Source organism: Ostrea edulis, chromosome 4 (genome assembly GCF_947568905.1).
Source record: "Ostrea edulis chromosome 4, xbOstEdul1.1, whole genome shotgun sequence".
Classification (NCBI taxonomy): Eukaryota; Metazoa; Mollusca; class Bivalvia; order Ostreida; family Ostreidae; genus Ostrea; species Ostrea edulis.
The window spans coordinates 68076555-68083649 of record NC_079167.1 but is presented as its reverse complement, the minus strand read 5'-3'; the positions used below and the strand labels follow the sequence as shown (position 1 = coordinate 68083649).

Sequence of the window (7095 nt, the reverse complement as noted above, 5' to 3'; positions counted from 1 at the left end):
GATTTATGAAGAAGAAAAATTGCCACCTACCTCTATACAAGTCCCAATCTTGTATCTCTGCGTTTTCGAATCTGGCTAATTCTATGTATGCACTTTGTGAGTCGTGATCTTGAGTTCCATCAATAGTTGAAAATGAATTCGCTGGTCTTCTCCACTGATGAAAACGGTTGCGATTATGTGACACTTTCTCACAACACAAAAGAAATAACTGGCAGGGTGGCATCGATGATTTAGAAAATTCTAAAGAAAGAAGAATGTATTCAATTCCTTCAGCAGGTGATAAATGTCCTGTCCAATCGATGCGGTTATATATGTCAAAAAATCAACCGGATGCCACCAGTCTATTCAATCGATGTTCAAAAGCTGCACTCACTGATCATAACAAAGAAAATATTTGGTACACAAACATTCCACTGAAACACTATCAATTTACTCGTTTTATGTGTGACATTTCAAAGAATGCAAACTGCAGCAACACATACACCGCTCACTGTCTCCGCGCCACCGCTATCCTAGCTGCAGAACTGTAGCTCTCTGAAAAAATATTTTGACGCAACAGAGAGCTACAAATCCACCCCTTCGATTTACGGCCCACAAAGGGTACCTGTAAAGTGCGAAACGAAATCTACCGAAACGAAACGAAATCCAACGAAACAAATTGCATAATCGAACTCTTTTAATCTTAATAATTAAAAATGGTGTCTTAGGCCCCTGTTAAAGTTTACACATATACATAAAATTCGTCTCCCCTTTGATGTAGGCTTTCGGCTTGACTGATACAAAGTTTTAAAAGTTGGAAGAGGGGGGGGGGGGGGGGTAAGCACAAAGTACATAAATACCATGTGCAATTAGCTTCGGATCCATAAATTTCAGAGCGGAAGGTTACAGTCTCAGAGGTCTGGGGAAACACACTAAACTAGGGATGGGGTCGTCGGCGTTGGATCCGCTTTTGGGCATAAATACATCTTTCAGTATTTTTTGCTCTAAAGACAAATATATGTAAACATCTGGATATTGTGTATTTGTATGTAGTATATCAAACGGTGAATTCTGAATATGTCCTCCCGTTCTCTTTGTGATTTCTGCTTAAAATTCCCTTGTTCATAAGCCTTTTCAGTTTACAAAATGCCGACCTCCTCCTAATATTATTACATTTAAAAAAATTCCGTTTTCCGTCCCGTTTTCAATTCCCCGTCTTAGCAACACCCCAAATGTATAGAGTTCTTCCATTATTGAAAGTACTCGCACCTCAGCAGTTAGAGATAAAATAAGAGGTTAAGAGCTTTTCCTGCTTTCAATTTTCTCAGACACCAGCTTCTTCAAACAATGTATCTATGCCCAAAGGCGGATCCAACGTCGGCGACCCCACCCCTCTTATAGTGTGTTTCCCCAGATCTCTGAGACTGTAACCCTCGGTTCTGAAATTTATGGATCCGAAACTAATTGTTCAAGGCATTTAATCAACTACGGATATGTACTTTGTGCTTACCCCCCCCCCCTTTCCAGCTTTTAAAACTTTGTAACAGTCAAGCCGAAAGCCTACATCAAAGGGGAGTCGAATTTTATTTATATGTGGTAACTTTCACAGGGGCCTAAGATACCATTTTTAATTATTATAATTTAAAAAGTTCGGTTATACTTCGTTTCGGTAGGTTTCGTTTCGTTTCGGTAGATTTCGTTTCGCACTTTACAGGTACCCGCCCACAGAAAGCTGCGCACGGTAGAGGCCTTATATCGTTGTATTCTTGAGTTGCTGTCTCATAAAGGACTTGAGCCACGAACCACCAAAAATGGCCTATTCTTAGAATTTGATGATTTTTATCATGAATGCTTTTTAGGGTGTTAACTTTCATTATACAATGGGATTTCATGAGTTATGAGTTGCTATGGTTTCTTATAGCGCTCTAAATTTTAAGATGCTGAATATGTCATGAAGCCATTTTCCAGCACTTAAATAATCAACGCAAGTCTTGCATGCCAACGGAAAATGTGATGAATTTTAATTCATGATATAAGTAACAATGAATATGCTGAATCTCTTCAAAAGATGACAGTCAAATTCAACTTTATGGAAACATTGGGTTTCCATGACAACAGTTTCAAAAACACTGTAAACATGTACATTTTGCACTTTTAAAAAAATATACTAAGTAATCAAAACATTTCATTACTTAATAGAAGATATTATACATAATAAATAGAGTTCTTGTATGAACTGATTTAAATATCTTAACTATGCGTTCACAATACTCACACACTACTTTAACTCAATACATCAGTAAATGAGTAAACTTATTTAACATTGTACATTAGCAGATACTATTTTTTACCATATATATGTAATTACATGTATATTTTGAAATACATGTATGGATAGTAATACGAAAGAAGCCAAAAGTTTGTTATAAAAATGAATAATTGTAGTTGAATTTTAATGATGTCTAGCATGTTTCCCAAAAACTTCAAACAATGTTGCACATACTGACTAACTAAAGACTTGATCAGCAAACTTTCAAAACAATGCCACAACATTCATTAACAAAATGTATAACTAATAAGTGAACACGCAATTTATGAACAAATACAACCTTTTAAGGTCACTCTTCAGTTTCACTCCCTTCATCAGATGAGTCACTTTCATCAATTGGAGTTGGAATGTTGTTCGCATCATCAACAAATGCTCCCCAGCTTCGAACTCCAAATCCAGCTTGGCCTCTGTGTCGGGCATTTCCTAGAAACCAGAGAATAGCAGCAATATGGGAGCACATTCCGACAACCCTTGCACCAGCTCGGCATTTGCAGTACCATGCAAGGATGCTCATTTCATCATACCTTATCCACAGTTGGTATGACCTTGACGACACATGTCGACTCTGTAGCCGTACCCTGATGAGACTTGGGTCCTCTCGGTGCACATGTATTTGACAGTCACCTTCTACGTGTTCCTGTGCATAGTTTGGGGAGAGTCGTAGCTGGTATGTCCCGCAAGTCATGTTTCGTAACTCTTCTTCATCAAGGTACGGAAACCCTATTCAAAGGAAACATTAAGTTAAACATACAATTACATATGATAAATGTCTTTAAATATCTACTCTAAGTTTGGCCCGATAGACCATGCATTTAGTTATACACATAGATGTCAACCAAATCTTTACTGTTTAGTGAACATCTGTAATGTGAACATGTATAACACATCATATTACAACACAATGTATAATAAAAACTCGGTATGGATAATGTGTTGCAGTATGTTTAGTCTGCATGTCTTCCCCTTTTAAGAACGCAGAATTATCTTTAAGCATATTATACACAGCTGCTAGATACCTTTCAGATTTTCTACTGGTTCCCAACACACAGAACGTCGATTCAAGTGCTGCTCTTCCACATGTTGTTGTAAGATGTTCACCTGCTTTGACAGATACAACATTTTACATCCAAGGATCTCATCTTCATCAGCATTTCCACACGAAAGGGGGTTCAAGTATCTGCAATAAATATGATTTACACAATACTGTAGATATACAATGCCTATAGAATTGCATTTGAAAAGGAAGGTACTGACACCTCATGCTACTTATCATATTTCTTACCTATTACTCAAGGCACATACAATTCTTATAAAATCCCCTATGTATGGAATCTGGCTTGTTGGTAATACATGCCCAAGGTATTTCTACTGCTTGATTCTGGAGTTTGCAGATTCCACGACCCATCGAATCTGAGAAAACAAATTAACCATACAAGCAATATTCATGATATTTCAATTGCAGGGCATGATATCCACACAACAATGAATACAATAAACTAAATTGTATTTCATATCTACCTTTGTGACAAGACGACTTGTGTTTGCACTTTCTATGGACATCTGTTTCTCTCCTTTAGACATGAAGCAAGGCATCTTGGCTTGAATTCCGAGTTCTTCCAAGTAGTCTAAGGAGTCACGGAAGCCGCGATCAACGATGAATATGTCATCTTCCTGCACCCAGTTACGAATATCTTCGATATTGGATTTCATGATGTGAGTGAGAATATTGGCATCATTGTTCCTGGCAAGATATGGTCCCATTACTGATACAAAGTGACCAGTTGTTGACACAATTATCATGGGTTTCACCAAAGGGCGTCCCTTGTGTAAACTGAAGGACTGCCTTTGAAACTTAAAATTTCCACTCTTGTTTATATAGATGTATGTTCCATCCAAAACCAGAATGGCTTGGTTATCAGCACTGTTTCCAAAAAGTGTTTTGGCAATTTGTCTTGTGTGATGTTGTATGACATCAGATCGTGTGATGTGCTGAAAACCTAAATTCTCAGACACAAATCGGACTACAAGCACTGACCGGACAGAATGGATACACCTTCTTACACTTGATTTGGAGACATTGAAGAGGGTGGAAAGAACTCTGTTGGATTCGACTCCTCTGATTTTCATAAGAAATATGGCCAAACTTGTCCTTAGAGATCTGGTTGGAGTAGGTCTGATCTTGCCCTCAACATACTGCATTAGGTCTGTAAAAGAGGCTTTAGAAATTCCCATCAAGTCCAAGTATTCTTTATCACTGAGATTCTTGTCATCTTCAAAATTGAGTCTCACTTTCTCCTGTCTCTGAATTTCTGACCGTAGAAACTTTATGAGTTTGGCTATTGTTGTTCTGTTTACTGTTGTTTTTTCTGCGATGGGTTGAAGGTCACCAATATTTCCCTGTAAGTGGTTAGGACAGCATCTTGATCCTGCGGGGAATATTTGATGCCTTACATCAACAGGAACAACAACAAGTTTAGGTCCAGGCCTCTTACATATGCAACAAGAAGAGTGACCTCTAGCTGTACATGGGAATGGCAATTGAACAGAAGGAGGACTAAAGGACGTAGAAGATGATGGTTGGTGTATAGATGACAAATTACTACTCTTGAGTTCTGGATTTGACTTGCCGGATTTCTGTACATAGGACCTGCATATATGTCTACATTTGTTACACAGAAAATCACCGTCATTAGGTATTCTTCCAGATAGTCTGCTTATCACATTCCTATGAATCTTTAATATAACATATCTGTCTATCTGTTTCGTAATTCTAGGGCAGTTAAAACACTTATATGACTTTCTTCTAGGCATGCATCTGTAACAAATTAATTTGGAAACGGAAATAAATCAAAATATTAATGCATAATTCCATTATAATTTGAATCTAAACAATATTTTAGTATGCAGAAAACACAAATGGATTGAACAACAGGCATTGTCTATATCAGCCCTCTCCATAAAAATACCAATGCATGTTGAATACATAAAGTAAATTATGTAGTGTTATTCATATATAAATATTAAGACATCATTCACGCAGTTTCCCCTCAAATATCGTCAAAATTTACAGAAGAATCGTGTCCAAATTATTTGCAATTTTTAAAACAATATGTTACGAATATTTTACGGTTGATAACCCTGTAAAATTTCCATTTCATGATCTATATGCATGCCATGTCGCATGAATAAGTAGTATGTAAAAAGAAAAATTCTTTAAAAATCTATAGTTCCAAAATTTCAATAGTTTACACACAAACACACACGCACGCACCCATTCATCCACCCTTACATTTATTATACCCCCCGCAACAAGTTTTGTGGGGGGGGGGGTATACTGGAATCGGGTTGTCCGTCTGTCCGTCCGTCTGTAGACGCAATGGTTTCCGGGCTCTAAAGCATTATCCTTTCCACCTACCATCACCATATCATATATATGGACTACTCATGGGATGAAGATGTTCCCTATCGATTTTGGGGTCAAAGGTCAAGCGCACTAGACATCGAAGTAGCAATATGGTTTCCGGGCTCTAAAGCGTTATCCTTTCCACCTACAGTCACCATATCGTACATATGGACTACCCATGGGATGAAGATGTTCCCTATCGATTTTGGGGTCAAAGGTCACGCACACTGGACATCGAAGTAGCAATATGGTTTCCGGGCTCTAAAGCGTTATCCTTTCCACCTACAGTCACCATATCATACATATGGACTACCCATGGGATGAAGATGTTCCCTGTCGATTTTGGGGTCAAAAGGTCAAAGGTCACGCGCACTGGACATCAAAGTAGCAATATGGTTTCCATTTAAATTCTTTAACGGATTTTTTCATCGCATGGAGATGCTGTGTTCCTAGATACCTTTTGGATCATAATACTGAAGTTTTACCTATTACCAACACCCTTTGGGAGATTGGGGTAAGCGGGGGGTATTCTTAGTGAGCATTGCTCACAGTACCTCTTGTTTAAGAAGGAATTCAATATTTAAAAATCCCTAATATCGAAATTAGTTGACAATTTTTCCAAATCAGTAAGGCATATTCGTAGCTTCTTAATTTGGTGTGAAAAACACTGGATGTAAATCAATTGATTTTGTTTTTATTAAGAATAATGATAAAATCATGTACATGTAATAGTGCAGAACTTTAAATGCAAAAATTGAGATAATGATATTTTTAAAAAAAAATAATACTAATAAGAAATAACTGAGACCTTTATTTAAGGTATCACTCTCTTCACATTCAATAATAAATGGCTAGGTAGAAATATAAACACAATATGTTACGCAAACTGAAATTCACCATACTAACCCCGGTACATGTAATACTGCTACGATAATTATTATACTATGGTAGATCTATATCACATGTTTGGATGTCTTGATTTAGAAAAAAATGATGGGGTAATTATTATACTTCGAAAATGTTCATAAATTCCATTTATATATGCATGTCCTCCATTTTCTATTGAAAATTGTGTGTGCACGTTCCATTGGATCCGCCACTTATTTTAGCTTACAGTAACCTCCCCTACATTTTTACAAATATGAATTAAACTCCTTAAAACTGTCATTTAAATGTGTAAAATGATCATTTGAAGAAAAAAAACTACCTTTTTCTTATATAAAATAAATCTATAAATTTACATATTATTTATTTATACTTGTAATCATATATATATTTACTAGTCATTGTACTTCAAAGTAAAGAAAATGCATTACAAAACACTATACATAACAATTTTCACGCCGCGTAGAGGTTTCATACGGATAATGTTGACAAAAGTGAA

At 36.7% G+C, this 7095-nt stretch overlaps 1 pseudogene; it reads right to left on the bottom strand.

Annotated features, from left to right (window-relative positions):
* Window positions 1-2528: 2528 nt before the first annotated feature.
* Window positions 2529-4718, bottom strand: LOC125671715 (uncharacterized; annotated as a pseudogene).
* Between the last annotated feature and the right edge of the window lie 2377 nt (window positions 4719-7095).